The following is a 17,400-nucleotide window of genomic DNA, read 5'->3' on the forward strand; positions in this document are numbered from 1 at the left end:
ATTAATTGGTTTAAGTGGGACCCTGCTGGCTTTAATTGCCGGCGGGAGTCCCGCATGCGGGGGCTGCGCGCGCATCTAAGCGCGTCACTGGGGAACCCGGAAGTGGGCGGGTTGGAGCCGGGCTCCGGACCCGCCCTGGGAATCCCCGATTTTCGGAGCTCCCCGCCACGAACCCACCCGCCCAGATGTCCAAAAATCGAGCCCTTTGGCTCTAATTGGAGTTTGTCAGAAATCCCAGATTCACTTCTAGATCTGTGTCAAAGTCGATTGACCCAAGGGAAGTAATGGATCTGCAGCTGTGAAATCAAATCACCGAGATAACCAACAAAGGGGAGGTGGTGATAACGGGAGACTTCAATTCTCCACCTTTTAAGATGGACAGATGAGGGGCAGGAGATGGAAGAGCCGCATGGAGCATTTATTGACGAAATCGATGATTTCTTCTTAAGTCATCATTGGAGGACTAGCACTAGAGGGGATAAGGTCTTGGCGTTAGTTTTCAGTGATGGGCCACACCTGATACGTAATCTGGAGGTGGGGGATCAGCTGATTCAGGCCATTCCATTATTGCTGCAGTTGTCTCTCTGCCTCCAATCTCTTCCCAATAGTTGCTCATACTTTGATTTGAAGCCAACGCTCCAGCAATAACATCAACAAAGAGGTGATACTAAACCCTGTCAGTGTGGGCTTTAACTGGACAACACTCCAGGTCAACAGGACAGATTTCAGAAGACTCAAGAATACCTCCCATTTCTCCCTGTAGAAATTATTCAGGTCAGTTAATATTCTTTTACTTCTCCCATTTAAAGACTGTTCCAAAATTTCTTTTTCCAAAATATTTTAGAAAAAATTCCCTCCCTAAACCTCTCCGCCTTCTCCACCTCTCTCCCTCCCTCCCCCTTTAAGACGCTCCTTAAGACCTACCTCTTTGACCAAGCTTTTGGTCACCTGTCCTAATATCTCCTTATGTGGCTCGGTGTCAAAATTTGTTTGATAATCACTCCTGTGAAACGCCTTGGGATGTTGAAGGCACTATATAAATGCAAGTAGTTGTTGTTGTTGTTGTTTTCCCCTTCGTGCCAAGCCGGCCAAATCATGAGTTCATCCCCCTTCCCCCTCGGCCTCAGCCCCGGCCCCACCCCCAACACCGAGCCAGTCAAACCCAGCTCCGTCACTGCTTGTGCAATACCAGCTCTGAACAATCAGGCCCAATGATATATTGTTATAGAAACACTTTGCAGAGTGAAAGCGGCCCCCTGTGTTAATGCAACTTAAAAGTCTCCGTATATTGGTGGGGTTAAGTGCCAATATGACAGTCTAAACACTGCTGTGTAAATACAGCACCGAGAGGAGTCTAGATTCCCCTTTCTTAAAAAATGTGTTTCTAGGTCTCCTAGTAACAGGGACTGCCAGTGTGGCAATTGGGTGTAAAGGTCGAATCCTGTACCTGTGTAAACACTGCAGCCAGACAGAAGCTCTCAACCATTCCAGCCCCAAAGTAAATGTGACTTCAGAGTGTACGTAACCGGGAAGGTGGTGAGATTAGAGCCCAGAAACTACGAATCGGGGGCTAGCGGAGTGGGTCTCGGGTCCGCAGACTCCCAGCGGGTCGTCAGTAACAGTCCCGTGGCTACCAGCACATCCACTCATAGAATCATAAAATGATACAGCACAGAAGGAGGCCATTTGGTCCATCGTGCCTGTGCCGGCTCTTTGAAAGAGCTATCCAATTAGTCCCACTCCCCCCTGCTCTTTCCCCATAGCCCTGCAAATTTCTCCTTCTCCAGTATATATTAAATTCCCTTTTAAAGTTATTATTGAATCTGCTTCCACCACCTTTTCAGGCAGCGCATTCCAGATCATATCTCACTGCATAAAAAAATTTCTCCTCATCTCACCTTTGGGTCTTTTGCCAATTACCTTAAATCTGTGTCCTCTGGTTACCGACCCTTCTGACACTGGAAACAGTTTCTCCTTATTTACTCTAACAAAACCCTTCATGATTTTGAACACCTCTATTAAATCTCCCCTTAACCTTCTCTGCTCTAAGGAGAACAACCCCAGCTTCTCCAGTCTCTCCACATAACTGAATTCCCTCATCCCTGGTACCATTCTAGTAAATCTCTTCTGCACCCTCTCTAAGATCTTGACATCCTTCCTAAAGTGTGGTGCCCAGAATTGGCCTCAATATTCCTGCTGGGGCCTAACCAGTGATTTATAAAGGGTTAGCATAATTTCCCTACTTTTGTACTCTGTGTACAATCGCCAGACAGGAGGGTTCCCTCCCAGTCGGGGAACACTTCAGCAGTCAAGGACATTCAGCCACCGATCTTCGGGTAAGCGTTCTCCAAGGCGGCCTTCGAGACACACGACAACGCAAAATCGTCGAGCAGAAATTGATAGCCAAGTTCTGCAACCATGAGGACGGCCTCAACCGGGATCTTGGATTCATGTCACGCTACACGTAACCCCACCAGCGGAAAAAAAAGTTATCTGTTTTTAATACAACTAGACATTCTCTCTCTCGCTCTCTGCCTTTCGGGTCTCTTTCTCTATCTGTCTGTGTAATCTGACCCATTGTGTATTCAGTATACTGAGATGTAATGTTTTCCGTGGCTAACCTGTCTGAACACCAACGACACCTTTGATTGCTGTGATCGCCTCCCAGTCTAATATATGCTATGCTTCACTCACTCACCTGACGAAGGAGATAAATTCCGAAAGCTTGTGATTTTCAAATAAAACTGTTGGACTATAACCTGGTGTTGTAAGATTTCTTACATTTGTCCATTTATAAAGCCAAGGATCTCATATCCTTTTTTAACTGCCTAATTTGTCCTGCCACCTTTAAGTATTTGTATGTGTATTCGTGCACCCCCAGGTCTCTCTGTTCCTGCGCCCGCTTTAAAATTGTACCATTCTACAAAGGGAGGTAAGTTTAGTGACAAAAGCACCAATGGGCAACATAGAGTCACGTCAAGCTATCAACATTCACACACGTTGCAACAGAGTAAATAAATGACCTGCATCTAACCTGAGCACCGTACGGAATACATATTTTCCATGGTTGCAATACAAGAAAACCCAGAACAAGAAAAGTGCCATTCGGTCCATCGGCCCCATTCTATCCAGAGCCCATGTCTGATTAATTCTATGATGGATTCCCACCTCCCCTGTTCCCATCATCCCACTCTCAATCGTAAAGCTCTCACATTCCCTTGCCTGATACACATACATCCAACGGGTGAAAGTGCAACAGTTGCCTTGATTCCCAACACGCCTCATGTCTAAAACTCATTTCACACATTCAAGATTAGTATATCACAAAGACATTTATTTTATGGGCCTTCGCCCTTAAGTGTCAATCATTAAATACTGGAAGGGGAGAAAATTTGCAGGGTTATGGGGAAAGAGCAGGGGAGTGGGACAACCACCTTCTCAAGGGCAATTAGGGATGGGCAATAAATGCCAGCCTTGCCAGCGACAGCCACATCCCATGAACGAATATTAAAAAAATCATTGAATAGCTCTTTCAAAAAGCCAGCAGAGGCACAATGGGCTGAATAGCCTCTTTCGGTGCTGTATGATTCTATGATTAGCAAACTTGCACGAAAAATAACCCTAACGCAGAGACTGTCCACTTTAAATTGCCCAGGTAACAGGAATCATGTGATCTCCAGCATGCCCGAAAGTGCTACCCAGTATCACACCTGTGTCACCAACATAAAACGTTACGCCAAAGGCAGTGTCTAGATTCAGGGGTCGAGATTAAGAACCTATCACTATGGCCACCAATCCTGCCATGTACGTATCTCTGGTTGTTAATTTGAATAAAAAAACACGCTTTTAACAAACATAAATATCAGATTGGACTTTTAACAGCTACTGAGTTAATGCCAAGATTCGTGAGATCTTTATAGAGAGAGCTACTCTGTGTCTAGGCACAGTATGTCCAGAATTGGAGTGAGTTGCTCTAATCTTGTACAGAATCTGTGCATGTTGACTTGCAACAGCTATGGATGGCAGCCAATGAATTGGAACAATCTCAAATCAGTATGTTCTGCCAGGCTGGGCTAAAACTCAAATTCGCCTTTAAAATTTAGCCTTTTATGCTAACAACCATGTATCAGTGAAAGAGAGACAAGGAAAATAAAATGGAATGTCCAGGTTGGGGGATTTGTTGGAGATTGGACAGTCAGTCATTGAAAGAGGTGGCTGTTGTCCAGAATGTCAGCTGGGTAAACCTTGATTGTGAGTCTGGTAAGGTTGTCATGGGGGGAGGGAGGGAGGAAGAAATATAGGAACAGCAGGAGGCCAGTCAGCCCCTCGAGCCTGTTCCCCCATTCAGTTAAATTATGGCTGATCTGTATTTTAACTCCATTTACCTGCTTTGGTTCCATAACCCTTATTAACCTTGCCTAACAAAAATAAAAGGGAGGGAGAGAGGGAGGGAGGGAGGGAGAGAGAGAGGGAGGGAAGAGTAAGGATCCATCGCTGAAGATTGAAGCTTGAGGGAAGCTGGAAAATCTGGCAGCGGCAAACCATTTTGAAGCAGAGATTAGGGTTTAAGGCTATTCAAGGGCAAATGGGGTTGCTAACCTTTAGTGAATTAATGCGTTGGATTAGGAATGACAGTGGGAATTCCGAGGGGTTGTAATACGGAGGAAGCAGCAGGAACGATGCCGACTGCTTTTGAGGGAAGAACTGGAAAAATGCCTGGATTTGGGGGATTGAGTTGAAGTCAGTTTAGGTCAGACTGAGCTGAGGCTTTGAATCTAAGCCAGTCTGCTCTTTGTTAGTAATGGCTTCACACTGACAAGTCAGCCAACATCACCTTTTGTGCTCAGTTCACTGCTTGTTACATCATTTGGCTTGATGTCAACCTACTATTTGTGAGAGAGGGTTCAGCTGAAGGTTTAACCTGTTCTGACATTGTCCTTCCCTCCTCCCCTGCCTCACATAACACAACAATGGGGTTTGATAGGGTAGACGTAGTGATGATGTTTCCACTTGTGGGGGAGACCAAAACGAGGGGCCATAAATATAAGATAAGTCATCAATAAATCCAATAGGGCATTCAGTAGAAATTTCTTTACCCAGTGAATTTGGGGAATAAATCTTAAATCAAAACATTAGTATCTGCAGCTTATGAGCTATACAAATTAATGGGAACCTGGATTTGAATTCAAAATGGCTGATCCCAGAGTCTAGCACACACATAGAGTGCGTCTCGGGAAATGGAGCCCATAATTATCTACAGTCGAATATCGCAGGCTGTGGGCCATCGATTTCCTGAGGTATGCTCCCAGTGAGTGTTACTCCCTACTGCAATAGCCAGGTCATGGAATCACCCCTTGTGTGCCCCCCCCACCCCAGGCCTCCGTGATGCATGGTCCAATCTTTATGCGCCACAAAAAAAGATTGGCTCCCCCTGCTTCCAATTAAACAAAAATAATGAATGAAAACAGCTCCTAGAATTTTCCAGCACAGACAGAGGCCATTGTGTCCATCACGTTCGTGCCAGCTCTTTGAATGATCTATCATCTTAGTCCCATTCTCCTACTCTTTCCCCATACCCCTTCAAACTATTCTCATCCATCTTTCGGATGAGACGTTAAACCAAGGCCCCATCTGCCCTCGCAGGTGGACATAAAAGATCCCATGACATTATTTCAAAGACGAGCAGGGGAGCTCTCCTGGGCCAATATTCTTCCCTCAACCAACATCACTAAAAACAAATTATCTGGTCATTTATCTCATTGCTGTTTGTGGGATCTTGCTGTGCGCAACTTGGCTGCCGCGTTTCCTACATTACAACAGTGACTACACTTCGAAAAGTACTTCATTGGCTGTGAAGCACTTTGGGACGTCCTGAGGTCATGAAAGGAGCTATAAAAATGCAGGTTCTTTCTTTAAATGGTTGTTTTTTGCAGGATGTACTTGAATTCTTGTTCAGCTGTTAATGATCCCCAACCTCAAACATGGATTTGATACTCTGACATGTATAAGTGTATCTAATACTGCGCATTAACTTTAAAATATGTGAACACGAATTGCAAGGAGTGGGACGAAGGAAACTGTTTCAAACAGTAAAATAAAATTTAGTCCAATCATAGTTAAAACTCCATTTGAAGGCGGTAATAAGGAATCTCTCAGATGCCACAACACTTCCCCGTAATTACAGTCTGAAAACCAGTCTCAGGGTTATTTTTGCCTCCAGCTCGTGTTTAACACAATTATCCTACAATTAGGAAATGTAATAGCTATTATCGATGAAACCAAATGGTTCACCGTCAAAAGTACAGCTGCAGCTATTTTCACTTTGGATTTGTTGCCTGTGGGGACTGGCTGTGTTGGCCTCAGTCTCCCACAGTCCAACTATCAGAAACCAGCCATGCAATGCCTCAACCATTCACTGCCCTGTACAGGGAAGTGTCTTCTCTTAGACCAGGGACCTTTATGTCCTTGCTCCTCTGGGTCAGTGTTAATCAATAAGGTATTGCTGAAGACCTCAATCCCAACTCAAGGAGTAGGCCATTCAGCCCCTCTAGTCTGTTTTGCTATTCAATTAGAGCCATATAAGGAGCTGTTAGGACAGGTAAATAAAGGCTTGGTCAAAGAGGCAGGTTTTAAGGAGCGCCTTAAAGGAGGAGAGAGAGAAGCAGAGAGGCGGAGAGGTTTAGGGAGGGAATTCTAGAGCTTAGGCTGAAGGCACGGTCGCCAATGGTGGAGCGAAGGAAATTGAGGATGCACAAGAGGCCAGAATTGAAGGAACCCAGAGTTCTCGGAGGGTTGTAGGGCGGAAGGAGGTTACAGAGGTAGGGAGGGACGAGGCCATGGAGGGATTTGAACACCAGGATGAAAATTTTAAAATCGAGGCATTGCCGAACCGGGAGCCAATGTAGGTCAGCGAGCACGGGGTGATGGGTGAACAGGACTTGGTGCGAGTTAGGATACGGGCAGCAGAGTTTTGGATGAGCTCAAATTTATAGAGGGTGCAAGGTGTGAGGCCAGCCAGGAGAGCATTGGAATAGTTGAGTCTGGAGGTAACAAAATCATGGATGAGGGTTTCAGCAGCAGATGGGCTGATGCAGGGACGGAGACAGGCAATATTACAGAGATGGAAGTAGGCGGTCTTGGTGATGGAGCGGATATGTGGTCGGAAGTTCAGCTCAGGGTCAAATCGGACACTAAGGTTGCGAACGGTCTGACTCAACCTCAGACAATGGCCAGGGAGAGGGATGGAGTCGGTGGCTAGGGAATGGGAGTTTGTGGCAGGGACCGAAGACAATGGTGTAATTGGAGGAAATTTCTGCTCATCCAATTTGGATGTCGGATAAACAGCGTGACAAATCAGAGACAGTGGAGAGATCGAGGGAGGTGGTGGTGGTGAGATAGAGCTGGGTGTCAGCAGCCTACATGTGGAACCTGATGTGTTTTCGAATTATGTCACCGAGGGGCAGCATGTAGATGAGAAATAGGAGGGGTCCATGGATAGATGCTTGAGGGACTCCAGAGGTAATGGTGCAGGGGCGGAAAGAGAAGCCATCGAAAGTGATTCTCTGGCTACTACTGGATAGATAAGAAAGGAACCAGGCGAGCACAGTCCCACCCAGCTGGACAACGGAGGAGAGGCGTTGGAGCAGGATGATGTGGTCAACCGCGTCAAAGAATTCTAAGAAGCTTATCCATTTTTGATTAATCTCAACCCACTTACCAGCTTTCCAATCACGTTCCTCCATCTGTTCTCTCTCCAAAACACCTTTTGTTGCCTCTTTCCTTCTGTATCACTCTACTGACCTGTGTAACGCAAGACATTTGATGCTTGATTTGCTCTATCCTTTATGATCTCATTGTAGAAATGCGGTGGGTATGAGGTGGCACAATGCATTGTGGCCATGAAATGCACTGGTGCTGCAGTAGACCATGCGATGGGAGTGGTCGATCACACTTTCTTATATCAAGAATCAATGGTGTAGGGCCAACACTCCTAATGCAGTCACCAAGGCTGAAAAAAGAAGGTAAATAAGTTAAAAAGTCCCCATGAGGTAACCCAAAGCTTAGATTTTAAAAGCCTGTCGATTTTAAGGTAATTGGCAAAAGAACCAGAGGAAAAAAATTTTATGCATCGAGTTGTTAGGATCGGAATGCGCTGCCTGAAAGGGCGGTGGAAGCAGATTCAATAATAACTCTCAAAAGGGAATTGGATAAATACTTGAAGGGGAGAAAATTGCAGGGCTATGGGGAAAGAGCAGGGAGAGTGGGACTAATTGGATAGCTCTTTCACAGAGCCGGCACAGGCACGATGGGCTGTTGGCCTCCTTCTGTGCTGTAAGATCCTGTGATTGGAAGGGGAAGGGAATACTTCAGGAGTTAAGGAATTTCCTAGTTTTGGGGACCTAGGAAAGAATCAGCATCTGAGACTGTTGAGCGTCTCAGCACCAATTGCAGTCGTTCACGGCAGACGTTCCCTGGGGCTCCAGTGGGTTTGAAGCGAAGGATGGGCTGTTATTTAACATGGGCTGGAATCCTCAGTGGGGATGAATCCACAACATGATTCAGGGTAGCGATGATGACTGGCTTTAGTCTTAGGCCCTGAGACACTCTCGGGAAAGTCTGTGAATGACAATAGATCACCAGCTGAAATACTGAGAGGGTACGGGGGAGACTCATGAGGCTGTTGCCAGGGCTGGAAAATTTTAGCTACGAGGAAAGATTGGATAGGCTGGGGTTGTTTTCTTTGGAACAAAGGAGGCTGAGGGGAGATTTAATTGAGGTTTATAAAATTATGGTGGGACTAGATAGAGTGGATAGGAAGGACCTATTTCCCTTAGCAGAGGGGTCAGTGACCAGGGGGCATAGATTTAAAGTAATTGGTCGTAGGATTAGACGGGAGCTGAGGAGAAATTTTTTCACCCAGAGGGTGGTGGGGGTCTGGAACTCACTGCCTGAAAGGGTGGTAGAGGCAGAAACCCTCAACTCATTTAAAAAGTACCTGGATGTGCACCTGAAGTGCTGTAACCTACAGGGCCACAGACCAAGCTGCTGGAAAGTGGGGTTAAGCTGGATAGCTCTTTTTCGGCCGGCACAGACACGATGGGCCGAATGGCCTCCTTCTGTGCTATAACTTTCTATGATTCTTCACTTGAATGGCATTTATGGTTTTTCAGGAGAGCCAGTTTCAGTAATGTACGTACACCACTGACTACAGTTCATCTTTCTGTATACCCAGCTCGGCAATGGTTAAAAAGATAAACACAACGGACATTTGCACCTCAAGTACACAAATCTGGCTTTTCTTCAGCTAAATGTAGTAGTCTCATTAAAACATCCAAAAACTAAGCATTCATAACCCAAGTTTCACAGTAACATGGCATGTACAAATCTTATTATTGTTTATTATCTGGACCAGCTGAAAATAACTGAGCTGTCCTCATCTGCAATAATTTATCAGCAACTGTGAACCAAAGCAGTTGACAGACTGGATTAAACTTCATTAGGCAAATTCAGCTGAATTTGAAATCAACAAAGACAACTTAATTTTTGTAAAATTTACCTGAAGTACCTTAATAGATGTAGATGTTAATCTTTGACATGACCCACTAGTATATTTACTCCATTTTTGGCATGATAAAAAGGGAACCATCGATATCCTAATGTGCCCTGGGCTTTTAAAGAGATAGCTACAAATTCAGTAAATCAGTAAAGGAACATGTACGAGTGGCAGACATACAGGAGAGGAAGACAAAGATGTAATGAGAAAGTAATAGACAGAATTGTAGTTGGAGATGGATGAAAAAAAGGCATATTGGGAGGGGGAATGAGAATAGAATAGAGTGGGAGAGAGAAACACATTTGTTTTGTCCTTGAGTAGTGCAACAGGAGATCAACTAGGTATGAGCTGTGGCTCAGTGGTAGCATTCTTGCCTCAGAGTCAGAAGGTTGTGGGTGAAGCACTTTGGGGTGTCCTGAGGTCGTGAAAGGCGCTATATAAATGCAAGTTCTTTCTTCTTTTTTTTAACCTCTTTGACCAAGCTTTAGGTCACCCGTCTAATATCTCCTTGTGTGGCCCAGTGTCAAATTTTGTCTGGTAATCGCTCCTGTGAAAAGCGCCTTGGGACGTTTTTACCAGGTTAAAGGCGCTATATAAATGCAAGTTGTTGTTGTTTCCTCTCCCAGAGTTTCTCTAACCAGCAGCCCTCGGGGAGATAACAGGAAAACAGAGGAGGGTGAAGAGATACTGATTGATTCATTGCACCCTAATTAAGCTTTTGTGCTGGTTTCGATGCTGGTTCAGTAGCCCGTTCTCAATGCATGCGGGGTCCATAAGCATTTGAGAGTGCTGTAATGGGATTTATTTAGGAGATCCAGAAATAAAGACTGCAGCTGTCGCAGATGAAAGGGCAGCAGTCCTTAACGTTAATCTTACTGATCCCTACCTTATCTCAGACAAACCACAGATACATTTTTATTCTCAGAATTTTACATTGACTAAATGCCAGTCTCTGTACACTACCGAGTCAGAGTTGGTTTTTATTATTCATTCTCGGGACGTGGGCGGCGCTGGCAAGGCCGGCATTTATTGCCCGACCCCTAGTTGCCCTTGAAAAGGTGGTAGTGGACCGATCATCCAGGATTCCCATCTTGTAAGCCTAGAAGTTCCAGTTGGCGATGGTGATGGACGAACGATTACTGCATTTCCTACCACATTCCTCCTCTCGCTGTTATAAGGCAGGCGTTTACTTTAAATGGGTTAATGCCCCGCTGGTAAAATGGGACACAGAGCGTCACACAAACGCGTCACGCGTTTTCCAGCTAAAGTCACCAACCGGCCGTTGCAGGCTGTGGGGTTTCAATATGTGGACCCGGTTCAATAAAAACCCCCATCAAAAAAAAAATGAATACTTTCTGTTTTTAGGTGAGTTTGGTTTAAATAAATTCACATTCAGCTGAAATTGAGGGGCTGAAAATTGTCTTGAGTGATGGAGCAAAATGGGCAATAGCCAATGGGCAGATCCTTTTACACCCCACCCGATTTCCACTGACTTCAACAGTCAAGACAAATAAAATTGCGTGGCCTCGCCCCTCCCTATCTGTGTAACCTCCCCCAGCCCTACAACCCCCCGAGATCTCTGCACTCCTCCAATTCTTGTCTCTTGTGCATCCCCAATTTTAATTGCTCCACCATTGGCGGCCGTGCCTTCAGCTGCCTAGGCCGCAAGCTCTGGAATTCCCTCCCTAAACCTCTCCGCCTCTCTCTCCTCCTTTAAGATGTTCCTTAAAACCTACCTCTTTGACCAAGCTTTTGGTCACCTGTCCTAATATCTCCTTATGTGACTCGGCGTCAAATTTTGTTTGATAATCGCTCCTGTGAAGCACCTTGGGGTGTTTCACTGCGTTAAAGGCGCTATATAAATGCAAGTTCTTGTTGTTGTCAAACGGGCTCACGAATCGTGATCTCCCGCTTTACGCTACTGTCCAAGATCAGTTTCACTCCCGTGAGACTGTACAAATAGGGACGAGTTTTGTTTAAAACTGGGAAGCCCAGGTAAAGAGCCTCGATCCAGAGTGCGGGACACCACCAGGGTTAAAAAGAGTAGGAGGAAAGGTGAGATAAATCAAGAAATAGTGGTTAGATAACACCAAGCTTGGGTTTTGAAAGAAAGAACTTGCATTTATATAGAACCACTCACGACCTCAGGCCGTCGCAAAACACTTTACATCCAAGTACTTTTGAAGTGGAATCACTGTTGTAATGTGGGAAACACAGCAGCCAATTTGCGCACAGCAAGGTCCCACAAAGAGCAATGAATTAATGACCAGATAATCTGTTTTAATACTGTTGGTTGAGGCATAATAATGGCCAGAACTCCCCTATTCTTCTTCAAATAATGCCGTAGGATCTTTACGTCCACCTGAGACCTCAGTTTAGCATCTCACCCTCCGACAGTGCAGCACCTCCCACAGCACAGGGAGTATCAGCCTGGATGTGGTGCCCGGGTCTCTGGAGCGGGGCTCGAACCCACCACCTTCTGAGCTGGTGGCGAGTGTGCTACACACTGAGCCATGGCTGACACCCTGAGGGAAGGACAACTGGGAGATGAAGAGTCCTTGAGGTTGCTGGAAAAGAATGTGTTAAACAAGGAGATGGTGCGACGAGTCTCAATTTTAATACCTGCATTGTGATTTAAATTTTGACCTTTTATTTCTGGGATCTGTTTTTTTGCATCAAGCCCAACAGTGAAAGGCTCTACTCCCTCTGTGAATTGAGTTTGAACAGTCTCAATCCAGTTCCTGGTGTGTGTGAGCCTACAGGACAAAGCTGCCTCTAATTTAATGTTGACTAAAATTCTCACTCCGAAAGACTGCAGAGATAGTCGGGCTGGAGGGGGCAGTGGGAGGAGGTCTTCTGAGGTTAGGGTTACGATACGTCATTGGGTGGAACAGAAAGAGCTTTACTTTGTGAAACATCTGATCTGGGAGTGTTTGGATGCCGACACTGAGTGCAAAAAGGTGGAAAACTAACATCCCTCACACTGAGGGAAAAGAATCCAACTCCAAAGCAAAAACAGCTTTTAAAAAATAAAGTATAACTGGATAAGCAGAGTTATAAAAGCAAAACAGATTGAGGCCACTCGAACCAAATCCGCTTCCAGCAACCTTGGCATTGTCATTAATTCAGTTTTTCACTGAATTAGTGATGTGGAGGATTATCCTGGATCATAACCAGTGCAATTTAAGTGAGTCCTGGGGAAATCAAACATTTTGGGACAGCGTGGAAGCTCGGCAGACTTTGTGAGAGAAAAAGGAGTAAAACAGAACTTTAATTTCACCAGAAACCCGTTGAGGTATCGGCAGCTTGATATTAGCTGCTGGAGGTGTGTTGGTTTGTGCTGCTGGGGGTGTGTTGGTTTGTGCTGCTGGAGGTGTGTTGGTTTGTGCTGCTGGGGGTGTGTTGGTGCGTGCTGCTGGGGGTGTGTTGGTGCGTGCTGCTGGGGGTGTGTTGGTGCGTGCTGCTGGAGGTGTGTTGGTTTGTGCTGCTGGAGGTGTGTTGGTTTGTGCTGCTGGAGGTGTGTTGGTTTGTGCTGCTGGAGGTGTGTTGGTTTGTGCTGCTGGGGGTGTGTTGGTTTGTGCTGCTGGAGGTGTGTTGGTTTGTGCTGCTGGAGGTTTGTTGGTTTGTGCTGCTGGAGGTTTGTTGGTGCGTGCTGCTGAGGGTGTGTTGGTTTGTGCTGCTGGAGGTGTGTTGGTTTGTGCTGCTGGAGGTGTGTTGGTGCGTGCTGCAGGAGGTGTGTTGGTTTGTGCTGCTGGAGGTGTGTTGGTTTGTGCTGCTGGGGGTGTGTTGGTTTGTGCTGCTGGAGGTGTGTTGGTTTGTGCTGCTGGAGGTGCTGGTGTGAACCGCTGGGCTGTGGTTGCTCCTGGGTGGGATCTTGTGGGAGTGAAATTAGTCTTCAGTGGTTGCACAAAGCAGATGATAGTGAATCGGCAGCCCGTATTACACCCTGCCCGTATTACACCCCGCCCGTATTACATCCCGCCCGATTACACCCCGCCCGTATTACACCCCGCCCGTATTACATCCTGCCCGATTACACCCCGCCCGTATTAGACCCCGCCCGTATTACATCCTGCCCGATTACACCCCGCCCGTATTAGACCCCGCCCGTATTACATCCTGCCCGATTACACCCTGCCCGTATTACATCCCGCCCATGAGCTGGCACTTCCTGTCTGCCATATTGGAGGCTTAGGAGGCCGTTTAGCGCCTGAAAAACAGGCGCAGCTCCATCAAATTTCTAGGCCCATGAAGTAAAGTCGTCACTGAGAAGGAAACACCCAGTCCTCAGTCAGCAGCACTGTTCAAACCTTTAGCGTCTTAATGTAAGACACATCTCCTCACGAATCTAAATTTCAGTAAAGATGGTGTTAGGTATTAGTGCTCATAATAAGTTAAACCTAAAATAGATTCAATGTATTATATTTCTTAAACATCTCAAACTTATTAAATTCACTTTTAATAGAATTGCTTTTTTCTAGAGTCTGAAATTTTAGTCAAGGTTAGAGCTTAATTTCTCTAAAGAAATGAAGTAAAATTGCCACTTTCTGCAGATAGGGTTTGTCATGGTGATTATTATTGTGTTATAGTTATTACAAATATCATTTATGGGTGAGTGAAGTCCAATGCCTGTTTCCAGGGCTGTGAGAGAACATTAATCACTATTGTAGCACAGCTTAGCACAGCAGAGAGCTGAAGAGTAGATTTAATTCAAGAACCATCAGTCTGAGGAGGGGATTGAGTCAGTCGGGGTTTTACAACCGTTACATAGAATTACTCAGAAATTACAGCACAGAAACAGGCCACTCGGCCCAACTGATGTATGCCGGCGTTTCTGCTCCACATGGGCCTCTGCCCACCCCTCTTCATCTAACCCTATCAGCATAACCTTCTATTCCTTTCTCCTATCGAGCTTCCCTTTAAATGCATCTATACTATTCGCCTCAACTACTCCTTGTAGAAGCGAGTTTCACATTCCAGCCACTCTCTGGGTAAAGAAGTTTCTCCTGAATTCATTATCGGTTTTATTAGTGACTATCTTATATTTATGACCCCTAGTTCTGGTCTCCCCCCAATTGGAAACATTTTCTTTATGTCCACCCTACTGAACCCCTTCATAATCTTAAAGACCTCTATCAGGTCACCCCTCAGCCTTAAGAACATAAGAACATAAGAAATAGGAGCAGGAGTAGGTCACATGGCCCCTCGAGCCTGCTCCGCCATTCAATCAGATCATGGCTGATCTTCGACCTCAACTCCACTTTCCTGCCCGATCCCCATAGCCGTTGATTCTCCTAGAGTCCAGAAATCTGTCTAACTCAGCCTTGAATATATTCAACGACTCAGCAGCCTTCTTTTTTCTAGAGAAAAGAGCCTCAGCCTGTTCAATCTTTCTTGATAGGTATAACCTCTCAATTCTGGTATCATCCTTGTAAATCTTTTTTGCACCTTCTCTAGTGCCTCTATATCCTTTTTATAATATGGAGGCCAGAACTGTTCACAGTACTCCAAGTGTCATCTAACCAAGATTCTATATAAGTTTAACATAACTTCTCTGCTTTTTAATTCTATCCCTCTAGAAATGAACCCCAGTGCTTGGTTTGCTTTTTTTAAATGGCCTTATTAACCTGCGTCATTACTTTTGGTGATTTTTGTATCTGAACCCCCAGATCCCTCTGTTCCTCTACCTCATTCAGACTCTTATTATCCAAGCAGTATGTGGCCTCCTTCTTCTTCCTACCAAAATGTAATACCTCACACTTATCTATATTGAAACTAATTTGTCAATTACACGCCCATTCTGCAAGTTCACTAATGTCTTCTTGTAATTTGTGCAGTCCTCCTCTGTTAACCTTCTATTCCTTTCTCCTATCTAGCTTCCCCGTGAGCGGGAAGAGAGTCCGAGAGGTGAGCGCGGTGTAAAAGGAGAGTCCGAAAGGCAGCCTAGTATAAAAGGAGAGTCCAAGAGCGAGAGGAGATTCCAAGAGCGGGAAGAGAGTCCGAGTGGTGAGCGCAGTGTAAAAGGAGAGTCCCGAGAGCGGGAGGAGAGTCTGAGAGGTGAACGCAGTGTAACTCTAAGGCAAGTCATGGCAGCACAGCTCACACCCGTGATATGCTCCTCCTGCACTACGTGGGAAGTCATGGACACTACAGGTGTCCCTGGCGACCATGTGTGCAGGAAGTGTGTCCAGCTGCAGCTACTGGCTAACCGCTTTTCGGAGCTGGAGCTGCGGGTGGATTCACTGTGGAGCATCCACTTTGCTGAGATTATCGTGGATAGCACGTTCAGTGAGGTGGTCACACCGCAGGTAAAGATTACGCAGGCAGAAAGGAAATTGGTGACCGCCAGGCAGAGTATAATGACTAGGCAGGTAGAGCAGGAGTCCCCAGGGGCCATCTCCCTCTCAAACAGATATACCGCTTTGGATACTGTTGGGGGAGATGGCTTATCAGGGGAAAGCAGCAAGAGCCAAGTTCGGGGCACCACGGGTGGCTCTGCTGCACAGGAGGGGAGGAAGAAGAGTGGCAGGGTTATACTGATAGGGGATTCAATTGTCAGGGGAACAGATAGGCGTTTCTGCGGCCGCAAACATAACTCCAGGACGGTATGTTGCCTCCCTGGTGCTAGGGTCAAGGATGTCACGGAGCGGCTGCAGGGCATTCTGGAGGGGGAGGGTGAACAGCCAGTAGTCGTGGTCCATATCGGTACCAACGACATAGGTAAAAAAAGGGATGAGGTCCTGCAAGGTGAATTTAAGGAGTTAGGAGATAAATTAAAAAGCAGGACCTCAAAGGTAGTGATCTCAGGATTACTACCAGTGCCACGTGCGAGTGAGTATAGGAACAGGAGAATAGACCAGATGAATGCGTGGCTACAGGGATGGTGTAGGAGGGAGGGATTTAGATCCCTGGGACATTGGGACCGGTTCTGAGGAAGGTGGGAGCTGGACAAGTGGGATGGGTTACACTCGAGCGGGATGTGTTACACCCGAGCAGGATGGGGACCAATGTCCTCGCGGGGGTGTTTGCTAGTGCTGTTGGGGAAGGTTTAAACTAGAATGGCAGAGGGATGAGAACCTGAGCAGGGAGACAGAGGAGGGGGAAACAAGGATAGAAACAAAAGACAGAAAGGGAAGAAGCAATAGTGGAAGGCAGAGAAAACAAGGGCGAAAAACAAACAGGGCCATAGTGCAAAATAAAACTAAGATGATTAGCAATCTTAAAAAGACAAGTCTAAAGGCATTGTGTCTTAATGAGCGGAGCATTCACAATAAGGTAGATGAATTAACAGTGCAGATAGATATTAACGGGTATGATATAGTTGCGATTATGGAGACATGGCTGCAGGGTGACCAAGAATGGGAACTGAACATCCAGGGGTATTCAATATTTAGGAAGGACAGGCAAAAAGGGAAAGGAGGTGAGGTAGCATTGTTAGTAAAGAAGGAAATCAATGCAATAGTGAGGAAGGATATTGGCTCGGAAAATCACGATGTGGAATCTGTATGGGTGGAGTTAAGAAACACCATGGGGCAGAAAACGTTGGTGGGGGTTGTCTATAGGCCCCCAAACAGTACTGGAGATGTAGGGGAGGGCATTAAACAGGAAATTAGAGATGCATGCAAGAAGGGTACAACTGTAATAATGGGTGACTTTAATCTACATATAGATTGGTCAAACCAAATTAGCAATAATACTGTGGGGGAGGAATTCCTGGAGTGTGTACGTGATGGTTTTCTTGGCCAATACGTTGAGGAACCAACGAGAGAACAGGCGATCCTAGACTGGGTATTGTGCAATGAGAAAGGATTAATTAACAATCTTGTTGTGCGGGGTCCCTAAGGGAA

At 45.9% G+C, this 17,400-nt stretch overlaps 1 protein-coding gene across 5 annotated transcripts in view; it reads right to left on the reverse strand.

The window, feature by feature from the left end:
• The window catches only part of cyb561d1 (cytochrome b561 family, member D1), a 116,427-nt gene that overhangs the window by 4,694 nt on the left and 94,333 nt on the right, over positions 1-17,400 (reverse strand). For 3 of the 5 annotated variants that reach the window (XR_010968418.1, XR_010968417.1, XR_010968416.1), the window contains one exon: positions 7,718-8,008. The exons of 1 other annotated variant lie outside the window; for it this stretch is intronic. The gene's annotated coding sequence lies outside the window, so the exon portion shown is untranslated. The remainder of the gene's footprint in view (positions 1-7,717; positions 8,009-17,400) is intronic. One more of the 5 variants, XR_010968419.1, reaches the window with a different exon arrangement.

This window comes from Heptranchias perlo, chromosome 27 (genome assembly GCF_035084215.1).
Source record: "Heptranchias perlo isolate sHepPer1 chromosome 27, sHepPer1.hap1, whole genome shotgun sequence".
NCBI classification, from domain to species: Eukaryota; Metazoa; Chordata; class Chondrichthyes; order Hexanchiformes; family Hexanchidae; genus Heptranchias; species Heptranchias perlo.